Consider the following 14,390-nt stretch of genomic DNA (forward strand, 5'->3'; position numbering starts at 1 on the left):
CTTTCCTCGGAGCCTTCTATTTCAAAGTGGAGAGCTTGACCATAGTTACAATGTTGAAATGTTTCCCACTTAAGCACAAAACACACTTGATTTCGTATAAAAACCCTCGGCTTTTCTATATTATGTTTCAAAGTGGAGAAACTTGAGCCCTGACACACATCCTCAACCAGACTTTTAAAAAGGGCTCAGAAAACCATTCTTCTAATGAGCATGATGAGAGCCTACTCTTTAATGATTTCTTTTTTTGCCTGTCTGACATCATTTATTCTAAATCATTAAAAAATCAAAATAGTTTACATTAAATAAATCCTCCAGTATGAAAGAGGATGGTTTCACTCATTATTGGATAAAGGCTGCAAAAGCTACAGCGCTAGTTCCAGGGAGAACAGTGACTCAGTAGTGACAGCTTAATTCTCAGGAGCTGTTACTTAACAGAACTTTAAAAAGGAAAATGACATATTCTTGAATTATTTATAAAATCATCCAAAAAAACACTTTAGGGACCATGGGAAATAAGTTTTGTTCTTGCTTTTAATATTTTCAGAGCCTATTTCAGTGAACAAAATGCTAAGTACAAAAACAAATGAATTAAGATTTAGGTGGTTGAACAAGACTTCTGTTTTTCGTTTGTTGCTCTTTGATTTTTTTTTAATAGCCCCTGGTAGAAGCCCTGGGGCACACCTTCAGAATACATGAATAATGTCAATAATAACTAATACAGCCTGCTATGGAAAATACTGTTTTCAAAACCACAGGTTAGTTCCTGGAAGTCAGCCGGTAAGAGAAAGGATGTGGTATAGCAGCAAGTTTAAATAGCTTGTGCAACAAAGGGAAGAGAGATCTGTTGACTTCTGCCTCCTAGAGGGTTGAAATCGGAAAGAATTATACTTAAATAGCTCATTCAGAAAGCATCGAAGATGAAGAATCCATCACATTTTGAAAAGCTTCACTAATCACTTTTGGGAATTCAGGTGAGAGGGGAACTAATGTATCAGGATAATGATACGATGAAAATAAGTATTAACTTCAGATTCAACAAATCAGCCCAGTTCATTCTGGGTGTTACATGAAAGACATTGACATCCATTTTTAAATGAGCCCCAAATCCCATTTCTTATTGTTGTGAACTGAAGGAGTCATTGTAATTCACCTGGCTTTAAAATTTCTTGAAGTTGTTGCATTCTGTAGCCAAATAAGTTCCACAAAATAAACTCATCGCAGGCGCAGGAAAAGCAGTTCTTTTGAAAATACCTTGTGATCAGTCTCTAGGTCACGACCTGGGTCTTGAGAAACTTGAGTTAGTAGATGTTAGTTTTTCTTAGCTCTTTGTTTACTCTGGACTTAGACATTTTGTATTATTAAAAACCTGTGGCTTTTAAGGACATTCTATTTATCTTTCCAGGCTTTTTTGATGGAAATGCCTGGATTTTCTTGGAAACAGGGATTTTATTGTGGATTCCTGGTGCCCCTTGGAGAGGCTTATTTTTCTGGACAATAGTTTTCCTTAGTGTCACTACTCTTTTCATCTCCCAATGATCACAAGCTCCCAAGGTCGAGAAAAGTGCATCCTTTTGTTCTAATGAATCTGAAATTCCATTTTAAAAAGTCTGCAAAGGGGGCTCTTGGTTAGTAACTTCAGGCATAATTCTACTGCCTGAAGCATCCAGAGGGGTTAGCCTTCAAGACATTTGGGGAAAAAGAAAATCCAGCTCCATTAAAGTCAAAGAATTTAGCAGCGGTGTTCCTAGTTTGATTATTGCCATTTAAGGATTTTAATCTTTCATTATCTGTACTTGAAAGTGTGTTGTACAACGCAGGCATGCTTGCCTTTGTTGTGAGAATAGGACTCAGTAAACCAGCATAAAGAAGTAAATTACCATTGCCTTTGACTATAAGTGGAATGTTCATGGTGTGAAAAGTTCTATTGCTCCAGACTGACTCTCTCATCCTCATTAGAGCATGAACATTAAAGTGTTTTGTGAGTTCGTGTTGTATGGGTGTGTGTTATTTTCATAGATAACTCAATCTTCCAGGGAAAAAGTGAATAACCATTTTTAGTGAAAAGCTGCACCACTAGCCAATAGCCACATGTGGCTATTTTATAATTAAAGTTTAGTTAATGAAAATCAAACAACACAAAAAATGCAGTTTCTCAGTCTCACTAGCCACATTTCAGGGACTCAATAGCCACATGTACCTGGTGGCTACTGTACTAGACAATGAAGATATAGAATGTGTCCATCATGGCAGAAGGTTCTATTGGACAGCACTGCTTCAGAGTGTGCTTATTCTTTGACATGACTCTTAATATCTGGCAGGAAAAAATGCTAATGATTGTTGTAGCCTGCTGTCCACAGAAGCCTCGCTTTCTGGAAGATGAATGGTATAGCTTCTCCCCAGTCACAATGTGGAGAAATTCACTGGGGCTGAATGTGATGTGATTATTAAGAGTTCAGAAATTTTCCCTCAAGAGTTGTTTGTTACTCTAAACTATAATTAAAAACAAACAAATAAAATCCCTCAGTGCCATCCAGCTTTGATTAAGCAAGGAAGAAATGTAGCTGCTTCTTTTTTTCCTAAGCAGGCTACGTGGAACACTATAGAAACTGTGTTTGGTTGGCATATATTAAATGCACAGAAAGTTCTCATTGAAGATTGTTAAGAGAAGATATAATGATAAAATGTTTGAAAGTGACTACTAGTCAAAAGATGCATTTGATACTATTTTTTAAAAATCACCTATTTGGCCTTTTACTTTTTAGACTAACAGTTATCTTCCTTTAATTATTCAAAAAGTTGTGTCTCATAAATAACTATGCTAATGAGCTCCCCAGGTTTGTGGTCCCTTCAGTTCCTCACAGGTCCTTTATCTATTCTGGAGCCCAACTGGCTGGATCAGGAATCCTTGGCTATATCACATGCTTTCTTCATCTCCAGCTTTTGCTCATGCCCTCCCTGCCATCTGAAATGCCATCTCCATCTCTGCCTTTCTGAGAGGTATCCATTCTTCAAAGGCCCGTTTGAAATACCACCTCTTCCTGATCCCTCCAGGTGAAGGGGCCCCTCCTTCTGCACTATAATCAAGGGTCTCACCTCCCTTACTGGACTGTAAGCTCATTGGCACAATGATCTTGGTCTTAGTCATCACTGGATCCCTCCACATACTCAACCCAGGGTTGCTGCTCTAAACTTGGAAAATTCTACCAGTTTTCTAAATATACACACAAGATTTCTTGGAACTGTGTATGCACTGGCAAACCAAAGGCAGTAGCATTGCACACGTAGCTTTACATTAAGTTTTAACAAATATTTCACCCATGCCAATTCATTTTGGCTCATTTAGAGCATTTGTCATGTTACCACAGTTACAGATTTATCAACCTACAGTATTGTACTCACATGAGCTAATGAAGAAAGAAATTGTGGGAGTCTGGGAGGGAAATAGCTCAGTGGCAGAGCACATGCTTAACATGCATGAGGTCCTGGGTTCAATCCTCAGTACTGGCACTAGAAAATTAATTGATTAATTAATTTTTAAAAAGAAAGAAACTGGGCTGCAGTAATATGAACTCTGGTGCTAGTCAAGTGTAGATTGTATTAACCCTTGACAAGATGACAGTTTTTACCTATCAGATTGGCAAAGATGGAGAAGAGCTTGATAAAGCAATGCTGGTATGGGAGAACAGAGATTCTTGTTTATTTCAGATGGAAATGTAAATTGGTATAATTTCTATGAAAGGCATTTGGAGATTTGATAATAGCTATCAAAAATTTAAAAATGGAGCAAGCAATTTTACTTAAAGGAGTTTATCCAACAGTCACCCTCCCACCTATATACCAGTACACAGCACCATCTAGGAAGTCTTCTTGCCAAAGCATTAAACCTGAATCTGATGAAGCCTGCTGATCAAACAACCAGTTTGGATGAAATACGAGAAAAGAGAGGCGAACATATTAAACAACCCCATGCAATGCAGTCAGCAAAACCCAGGATGTGGGAAATTGCAGGACAAGCAATACGGTTTTGCCAACAAATAAACTGCAAAGGGGGAAAAAAAAAAGAAGGGAGAATTTCTAAACTAAAGGTGACTTAAGAGGCATGCCAATCAAATATAGTATGGAGACCTTGTTTGGATTCTGATTTTTCATAGGTTAGCTCTAAACAGTTGTCCTTAGGGGAAATTTGACACTGACAGTATGTTTTTGATATCAAGAAATTGTTTTTTTTTTTAAGTATGGCAATGGTATGTGGTTATTTTTTTTTAAGAGTCCTTATCTCTACAGTTACACAATGAAATATTTATGGAAGAAATTTGCCTCAAAATAATTTGATGGGAGAAGTGGAGGAGTATAGATGAAACAATTTTTCCCATGAGTTAGTTGATTATTGTTAAAGTTGGGTGTTCAGTATATAGCAGCTCACTGTGCTGTTTCTCTACTTTTGCATATGTTTTACATTTGTTTTTTTAAAGGAGCGAGTGTAATGTTTATAGCAGTGTTGCTTGTAATGGGAAAGAAACCTATAAACAACCTATATATCTAGAATAAGAACTGGTTAAATAAATTAATGTATAGTCACACAATGGAGTACCGCGATATTGTTAAAAAATAAAGCTAGTTGATCGACAGATAGATCTCCTGATATGGAACAATCTCTCAGATACAGTGAGTGAAAAATAATGTAGGACAATGTGAATAATAGGTTCCCATTTATGTAAAAAGGAGTGGATAAATATACACAGATGTACATGTATTTGTATATATAATTTCTAAATATATTCTTATGAAATTGCTAACAGTGTTTGCCCCTGCATAAGGGTCTGGGTGTTCTGGGAGACTACTTTTCTAATTTAAAAAATACTTTTCACAGGGGAGGGCATAGCTCAAATGGTTAGAGCTCACGCTTAGCATACACAAGGTCCTGGGTTCAATCCCCAGTACCTCCTCTAAAAATAAATAAATAAATAAACCTAAGTACCTCCTCTCAGAAAAAACAAACAAATTTTTCAAAAAAGGAAAAAACAAAGAAAAAGTGCGTACAAATACTTTTCATTTTTTTAACACTTTAAAATATGTTGCAGGATAGTATTTAAGAACTAAACTTCTTGAGTTGATGCATGCTCATTGCCAAATAGATGCTAGAAAAATTTTTGCTGACTGGTAAAATTTGGGGGTTAGAACCCACTTTGAAATTATCTGCAAATTGGCAAGCATTAATGTTCTCCTTTGTGTCAAAGGAAATGCATGCATTTCTCACTCACAAACTAGAGAAACATTCCCATTTGGAGATTCCCCAGAGGGACCTATGTTTATAACTAAACACATGTTTTCAAGGGCTCCAAAGCTGCAGAGGAAATTCGACCCTCTAGGGCAGTGGCAGAGATAATCCGAAACAGCAGATAATCCAAACCTCATAATATTTTGTTTTGAAATGCACAATATTATTTTTAGAAGCAGGCCATTTATGTTCTTAATTATGTTTTGCTGAGGATAATAGACATATTAAAGTGAATTTGTAGTCTCGGAGCACCCACCAAGAGAAGGTGGTGGAAGACATGGGCCAGAAATCTGCTTTGTGGTAGAGGAGATACTGATAACCTATAACTGGGTCAGGAGGTGGTGACTGTAGATTTTTATTTCACTTCCCATCACCAATTAGACATTCTGCCCTTGCCTTCATATGATCTCCCACCTCCAAAATCTTACTGAGAGCATTCCATCTAATTTTCCTTCCAAACCGAAGTTTAAAATAACAATGCTGGTCTGTAAGAAGAGAAGAAATCATTAGCATCCTTTCTATTTATAAAGAAAAAAGATTAGAGTATTTTTCAAGTAATATATTCTACTTGGACAACTCCGTTATCCCCGCCTGGTGAAAGGTAAATGTCTAGTACACTAATTCCTCCAGGTATACAGCTTAACAGGGAGGGCAGAAACCTTAGGTAGACAATGATAAGGGGGCATTACTTCAAAAAATAGTTTTTGGTTTTTTGGGGGTTTTGTTGTTGTTGGGCGTGGAGCTGATGGATAGAGCAAATGCTGCCAAAGGCAAAAGACTTAAATCTCTTTTGCTGACCACCACCTGCCTGACAACGTGTCGGGTTCTTCTAGACCTGGGACCCTGTTTCTGCCTCACAAAGGCCCTGTGAAAGAGGTGAGGGCGGGGAGCGGCTGCTTGGGGCAGAAAAAGAAGTGTACCTTTTAATAACCTATAATGGAGAAGAATATGAAAAAGAATATATATGCGTGTATAACTGAATCACTCTGCTGTACAACAGAAACTAACACAACATTGTAAATCAACTAGACTTCAATTTAAAAAAAGAAAAGAAAAGAAAAAAAAAAGAAAAAGAAGTGGTGACGCCCCTAGATTTCTAGCTCGGCCGACTGGGCCGATGTGATGCCTTTAACAGAGATGGGGAACACAGCAGGAGCTGCGGATTTGGGTAAAAGTTAGGAAGAGTTAGAGAGTTCCATTTTCCACAGGATAATTGGTAGGTCACTAGGTCCTGACGGGTCACGTGGTGCACGGTGGGTCATAACCTTTTAGCCAGTGAAAGAAACAAGCCATCCTTTCTATCCCTCTGAAAATCTTAATTCCCACCATATGTTTTACTGCCCATGGCACATTACAGATCATTGGTCTATTTTTCAAAATGCCAGAAAACTGTATTTCTATTGTTCTTGGCTTTATATGTTTAACACTTAGATTAGTAATAGCAAAGTTTTATTTTTTAAGTGCAAGTAAGATAAAAGTGTGTTTCATTTACCATAATAGCTGTGTTCCCCTAAAGTGTATATGCATCCATTCATTTTCAACTCTCTTTAGCAAAGTCCTTCTTTGAAGAAATACAAATATCCAGTAAAACATAAGAAAATGCTCAACCTCACTCACAGTTCAAGAATGCACATTAAAACAGCATTATGCACCTCCCCTTGTTGGCAGGGGTGCAGGGGAAGCCCACAGGCACTCTTCAAACCGTAACAGTGAGAATACAAATCCTGGCAACCTCTGTAGGGCTAACGTCTATGCATGTTATCACTCTACACGACCCTGCCATCCAAATTTTGTGACTTTCTCCTACAAATATATGCCCACAAGTACAGCAAACGTTGTCTAGGAATGTTCATTACAATACCGAAATAGCAAACAGCTGGGAAGAGCTTAAATACCCATGAATGAGTGACCAGTTAAATAAATTAAGGTACATCAGGCAATGGGATAACATGTAGCTGTTAAAAATAATAATGGAGAGCTATTTGTATTGAACTCTGTGTTTAGTGTGATCCTATCAGCATCCAAACAAAATAAAAATAAACCCAAAAAATGTTTCTTTCTCTGCTTGTATATTGTAGAAAATTTGGGGATGAATTTACAAGAAACTATTAATGATGGTAACGCCCAGGGACAAGATTAAAGTGGGACAAAGATAGAGGAAGACTTTTCTTTTTTCATTTTTAACCTTACTCTACTGTTTGACTTTAAAAAAAAATGCGTATGTGTCTAAAGCAATAGAAAGAGAGATGCTGAAATTTGTTCTTTGAAAACAAAATACCATGATTTTGTAATTTTTTAAAACCTATGCCTCTTTTGATAGACTCAAAAATGTGGCGTCCTTTAGTGCTATTTGAAATTTAAAAATAAACTGGACACTGTAACTGCAAACAAATCATGGCAATGCAACAAAATGTCCTCTTTTCAAAACTCACACATGCCCCTCCCTAGAGATTCCAACAGTGTCTTAGCCTACAATCTCCTTTAATTCTCTCCAGAATGCTCACTGTCCTTATTCCTCTTTCTTGTTGTTTATTTTATTTTTTATTGAGGTATCATTGACATGTAACATTGTGTAAGTTTTTAAGTGTACAATGTGTTGATTTGATGCACTTATATATTGCAGTGTGATTACCACCGTAATTGCCACTTCTTTTTGTGGTGAGAACATTTAAGATTCAGTCTCTTCGCAACTTTGAAATACATAATATAGTATTGTTGACTATAATCACTATGCAGTGCATTAGGTCTCCAGAATTTATTCATCTTTTAGTTGCAACTTTTAAAAATACTTGTTAAACAGCTTTATTGGGGTATAATTGACATAAAACAAACTGTGTGTGTCATTTGATAATTATTGCCATCTGTATATACCCATGAAATCATCACCACGATCAAGATAATGAACATATCCATCACCCCCCAAAGTCTCTTGGTGCCCCTTTGTAGTCCTGCCTCCTCCATCCCATCTCTTGAAAATCTCTGACCTGCTTTATGTCACTATAGATGAGTTTGCATTTTCTAGAATTTCTATATAAATGGAATCATGTAGGATATAGTCATTTTGTCTGGCTTTTTTCATTCAAGATAATTATTCTGAGATTATCCATGTTGTTGTATGTAACGAAAGCCCCACTCCTTTTTATTGCTGAATTGTGTTGCAATGTGTGAATATACCAGAATTTGTTTACGCACTCATTTGTGAATGGACATTTGAGTTGCTTTTCAGTTTTTGACTATTACAAATAAAACTGCTATAAATAACCACATACAAGTCTTTGAATGGACATATGGTTTCATATCTCTTGGATAAATAAACTAGGAGTAGGATGGCTGGATCATATAGTAGGTGTATATTAAGCTTTTTAAGAAATTGCCCCAATTTCTCATCACAGGAAAAAAAAGTCTGTAACTATGTATAGTGACAGATGTTAACTAGATTTATTATGGTGATGACTTTGCAATATATACAAATATTGAATCATTATGTTGTACACTTGAAACTTATATAATGTGGTTTGTCAATTGTACCTCAGTAAAAATAATAATAAAATGAAAAAGAAATTACCAGATTGTTTTCCAAAGCGCTTATACCATTTTACATTCCCACCAGCAGTGTATAGGAGTGCCAGTTCTTCCACATACTTGCCAAAATTTGGTATAATCAGTCTTTTTAATTTCAGTCATTCTTATGCGTATGCAGTGGTATCTCATTGTGGTTTTAATTTGCATTTCATTAATGACTAATGACATTCAGCATCTTTTCCATGTGCTTATTTGCCATGCATATGTCTTCTTTGGTAACAGGTCTATTCAAATCTTTTGCTTTTTCTTCATAATTGGGTTACTTATCTTTTTATTAAGTCTTTTATTAGATATAAGATTTGCAATTATTTTCTCTCAGTCAATGCCTTGCCTTTACATTTCTTAAACTGGTTACCTTGAAGAGCAGATGTTTTAGTTTTTGATGAAGTCCAGTTTATAAATTTATTCTTTCATGAATGTGTTTTGGTGTTATACTTAAGAAATCTTTGCCTCATCTAAGATCAAAAAATATTTTCTTTTATAAGCTATATAGATTTAAGGTTATACTTTATACTAGGTCTGTGACACATTTGGAGTGAATGCATTTGATGTGAGATATGGATAAAGAATTTTTTTGCATATGGGTATTAAAATATTCCAGTATTGCTTGTTGAAAATACAATCCCTTTTCCACTGAACTGCATCTGCACTTGGTCAAAAATCAGTTGTCATATATTTCATATGAATTTTAGAATCAGCTTATTGATTTCTACCAAAAAATCTTCTGGAATTTGGATTGGGATTGTGTTCAACATACAGATCAATTGGAAACAATTTTTATCTAAACAGTGTTAAGCCTTTCAATCCATTAACACAGTATATTGCTTCGTCTACTTAGGTCTTCTTTGATTTCTGTCATCAGTGTCTTATAGTTTCCAGTGTATAGGTCTTTAACATCTTTTGCCAGATTTATCCCTAAGTATTTCATAATTTTATCCTGTTGTAAAAGATACTGTTTATTTCCATTTCTCATTGTTTGTTGCTAGTGTACATGTTGATTTTCTGATATTGATCTTGTATCTAACAACCTTGCTAAACTTACTCATTAATTGTAATAACTTTTTTGTAGCTTCCATAGGACTTTCTACAAAGATGATCATGTTTCAGAGAATAAAAACAGTTTTACTTCTTTCTTCTCAATCTGGAAAGATTTTACTGCTTTTTCTTGCCTTGTTGCATTGGTCTCTAGTAATATACTGAATATGAGTGGAGAGGGCAGACATTCTAACCTTGCTCCCAATCTTAGAGGGAAAGCATTTCAGCCTTTCTCCACTGACTATAATATCAGCTGTAGGTTTTAGTAGATGCCCAGTATCAGGTGGATGAAGTTTCCTTCTATTCCTGGTTCACTGGGAATTTTTATCAGAAATGAATGTTGATTATTGTTAAATATTTCTTCTATGTCTATTATAATGATCAAAATTTTTTTCTTTTTGGTTTAATATACTGAATTACATTGATTTCCAAATGTTAACCCAACCTTTCATTCCCAGGAAAAACCTCACTGGGTGCTTTATCTTTTGTATAGTTTAATTTAATCTGTTAATATTTTATTAAGAATTTTTGTATCTATATTCATGAGGGACTGTGGCCTGCAGTTTTCATTACTTGTGATTCCTTTGTATAGTTTTGGTAACAGATTAACACTGGCTTCCTAGAATGAATTGGTAGTATACAGCTTCTTCATTTTCTAAAAGAGTTTGTGTAGAATTAATATTTCTTTTGTAGATGCTGGATGGAATTCACAAATAATGTCATCTGGGATTGGAGTTTCTTTGTGGAAAGCTTTTCAGTAAGTTCAATTTCTTTAATGGAGAGCTGCTCAAATTATATATTTCTTCTTGAGTGAGTTTTAGTAAATGGTTTCTTTCAAAGAAATTGTCCATTTCATTTAAGTCATTGAATTTATTGATGTAAAGTTGTTCATAACATTCTCTTTCTGTCTTTTTAATATACACAGACCTTGTAGTGATGTCATCTGTCTCATTCCATATTAGTAATTTGTGTCTTCTCTCGCTTTTCCTGGTCAGTCTGGTCAGAGGTTCATAGGTATTACTTGTCTTCTCAAAGAGAAGAATCAATTTTATTGCTTTTCTCTATTTGAATATTTTTCTATTTTACTGATTTTTACTTTGAAATTTGTTATTTATTTTCTTTGGCTTACTTTGAGATCATTTGTTCTTTTTCTAGATTTTTTAAGTGGAAGTTGAAATCATTGATTTGAGAACTTAGAACTGGCTTCTTTTCTAATATAGATATTTAGTGTTTTATATTTTCCTCTAAGCACTGCTCTAGCTGCCTATCATAAAATTTCATATGTTGTGTTTTCATTTTCATTTGGTTCAAAATACTTTTAAAATCTTTTTGAGCTCTACTTTGACCCATATGTCATGTAGAAGTGTACTATTTAGTTTCCAAATATTTGAGGATTTCCCAAATGTCCTTCTGTTATTGATTCTAATTTCATCCCATTGTTATCAGAGAATATGCTTTGTTTGAATCCTTTTAAATTCACTGAGACTTACTTTGGGTGCAGAGTATGTTTTATCTTGGTCAATGTGCATAACTAAAACAATATGTATTCTGATGCTGGTGGTGAAATGTTGTATAAATGTCAATTACCTCAAATTAATTGATAATGTTGTTCAGGTCTTCTATATCCTTAATGACTTTCTGTTTATTTGTCTTATCAGTTATTGAGAGAAGCTGTTGAAGTCTCCAACATAATTATGGATTTGTCTATTTCCCTTTGCATTCAATCAGCTTTTGCTTCATATAATTTGAAGGTCTGGTATTAGGCACAAAAATATTTAGGCTTCTTAACCTACTCTGAAAGAATTGACTGCTTTATCATTATGAAATGATATTCTTTACCTCTGGTAATACTTTTTAATCTGAAATCTATTTTGTCTGATATCAATATAACCACTTCAGCTTTCTTTTGATTAGTGATAGTACAGTATCTTTATATCCATTCATTTGATTTTAACCTATGTGTCTTTATATTTGAAGTTTCTTGAAAGTGACATATATTTGAAGCTTTCTTTGTTATTCAACATGACAATCTCTGCCTTTTAATGTGATTATTTGTATGTTTAGGTTTAAGTCTACCTTTTCACTCTCTATCTTCTGTTTGTCCCATCTCTCTTTGGGGGAGTTTCTTTTTCTGTCTTCCTTTGGGTTGAGTATTTTAAGTTATTACTTCTTACCTCCTTTGTTGACATTAGTGATAGTCTTTGTAGTGTTATTTTAATGGTTGCTTTTTAGGGCTTATAGTACAGGAAGTCCTCTCTTTGCATGGTAGTGCTGGACTATAAAAATGACCATGAAAGCTGAACTATACAAAGAGATCCTAATAATGACAAAGTAGCAATTGTTATGTGATCCTGAATTTTTTTATTAAAATATTAAAACTCTCTTACTGTTGCTTATAAATGTATACAGAAAAGAGAAATATAGTAAAGTGAATATTAAGTATACTATAATTTAAAATATTAGAAACATGGAGAATTAAAGTGTTTTGTTTCTTTGTAAAAAAAAAAAAACTTATCAGAGAAAACTCTAATTTGAAAAGACACAAGATGTTCACAGCAGCACTATTTACAGTAGCCAAGACATGGAAGCAACCTAAATGTCCACTAACAGATGACTGGATAAAGAAGTTGTGGTGTATATATCACAATGGAATACTGTTCAGCCATAAAAAGAATGAAATAATGCCATTTATAGCAACATGGATGGACCTAGAGATTATTATACTAAGTGAAGTAAGTCAGACAGAGAAAGACAAATACCATAAGATATCACTTATATGTGGAATCTAAAAATTGACACAAATGAACTTATTTAAAAAACAAAAACAGACTCACAGACATAAAAAACAAACTTACGGTTACCAGGGGGGGAACAGGGAGGATTGGGAGTTCGGGATTAGCAGATACACACTACTATATACAGAATAGATAAACAACAAGGTCCTACTGTACAGCACAAGGAACTATATTCAGTATCTTGTGGTAACCTATAATGAAAGAGAATATATACATATATGTATAACTGAAGCATTATGCTGTACACCAGAAACTAACACAACATTGTAAATCAACTATACTTCAATTTAAAAAAACTTATCAAGAAGATGTCCTTTTTCAGGAATATGGTGTAGACATACTTTTTCTTATTCCTCTCTCCAAGTACAAGCAAAAGTCCTGTACATTATATATGAAACAAACAGAAGACTCTGAATGTTGGACTGAAGCAAACTATACTGGTTAGGGACCTTGGGCCCCAAGGAACAAGATGGTGTTGTGTTCCTTGGGTTTTCTTTTTGTCTCATTTTCCCCAGACATTGGGATGAAGAAGCTGGCAACCCAGAAATGCCAATAGGAACAGACCAAAATATCCTGAGTAAAAACCTCCACTCTTTAATCAAAGGACAAGGAAAGGATCAGCCTAGCCAGGTCACTCTGGCTGCTGAGGGGAGAATGGATTGCTTGGAGAGAAGAGTAGGCAGGGGACATGACGAGGAGGCTATTGAAGGAAAATAAGAGATAGATGCTGGTAGCTTAAGGCAGAATGGTGGCTGAGAACATGCAGACTTGAACAGAGGCAGATGCGAGCCCAGAGGAGTGGCCACTGAGCAGTGGCATAGGAAAGGGAGAGGTTGTGAACCCCAGAAACTGGTTCCAAGAGGGAAGGGATATAATCAGGTGTGTCAGAAACTGTGGAGAGGTTGAATTTGATAGGAATGAAAAGTATGTCAAATCGATATGGCAGCTTCATGATCTTTTTTGACCTCTGTAAAAGGAGTTTTAGTGAATCCAGAAGCTATGTTGAAGTGGACCAAAGAGGGAGTATAGGCTTCCGTTTCTGGCATGTCATCACTGCTGAAAACAACAAAAAGGACTGGATCATAGATGAAAAAATATCTGCTTAAAAACCTTGAAGATCCACTAGGTGAGGAATTCTCAGGGTAAAACTTAAGATACTTGTCAGAACAGAGAGAAGTGAAGTAGTGAAATCAGCTTTGTCCTGAAAACAACTGAGGAATTTGGGGGAGTTTGGGGATTTCAACTTTGCAAAAGCCACCCAAAACACAGGGGTAAAAGACAGAAGCCCGGGGACCAATTAAATGTGAAACGTCTAATAGATGCCCTTTTCCTATTAAATTGGTGCCCAGAAGGAAGAAACCCTCAGTGAAGGAGAACTTAACATGCTTTCCCACCTACTCCCCCAGGGACTACAAAGGAATATTTTGTTGGTAGTGCCAAGCAGGACAAGGAGAAAAAAAAAGTGACCTAGAAGCTGTCATCATGCAGCCCCAATTCACAATGCTGGGGTGACTCAAGAAATCTCTAGTCATAAATTTAAAGTGATTCTAGCCTGTTAATGTTCCCAGACACTTAGCAAAAGCTAAGGGTCTTAGATTCTTTGTGAGGAAATTCAGCTTGGTCCTAGATCTCAAAGAATTTATTCAATTTGTATTATTATTTCTTATATTGAAGTGTAGTTGATTCACAACCTTGTGTTA

This window comes from Camelus bactrianus, chromosome X, assembly GCF_048773025.1.
Source record: "Camelus bactrianus isolate YW-2024 breed Bactrian camel chromosome X, ASM4877302v1, whole genome shotgun sequence".
NCBI lineage: Eukaryota > Metazoa > Chordata > Mammalia > Artiodactyla > Camelidae > Camelus > Camelus bactrianus.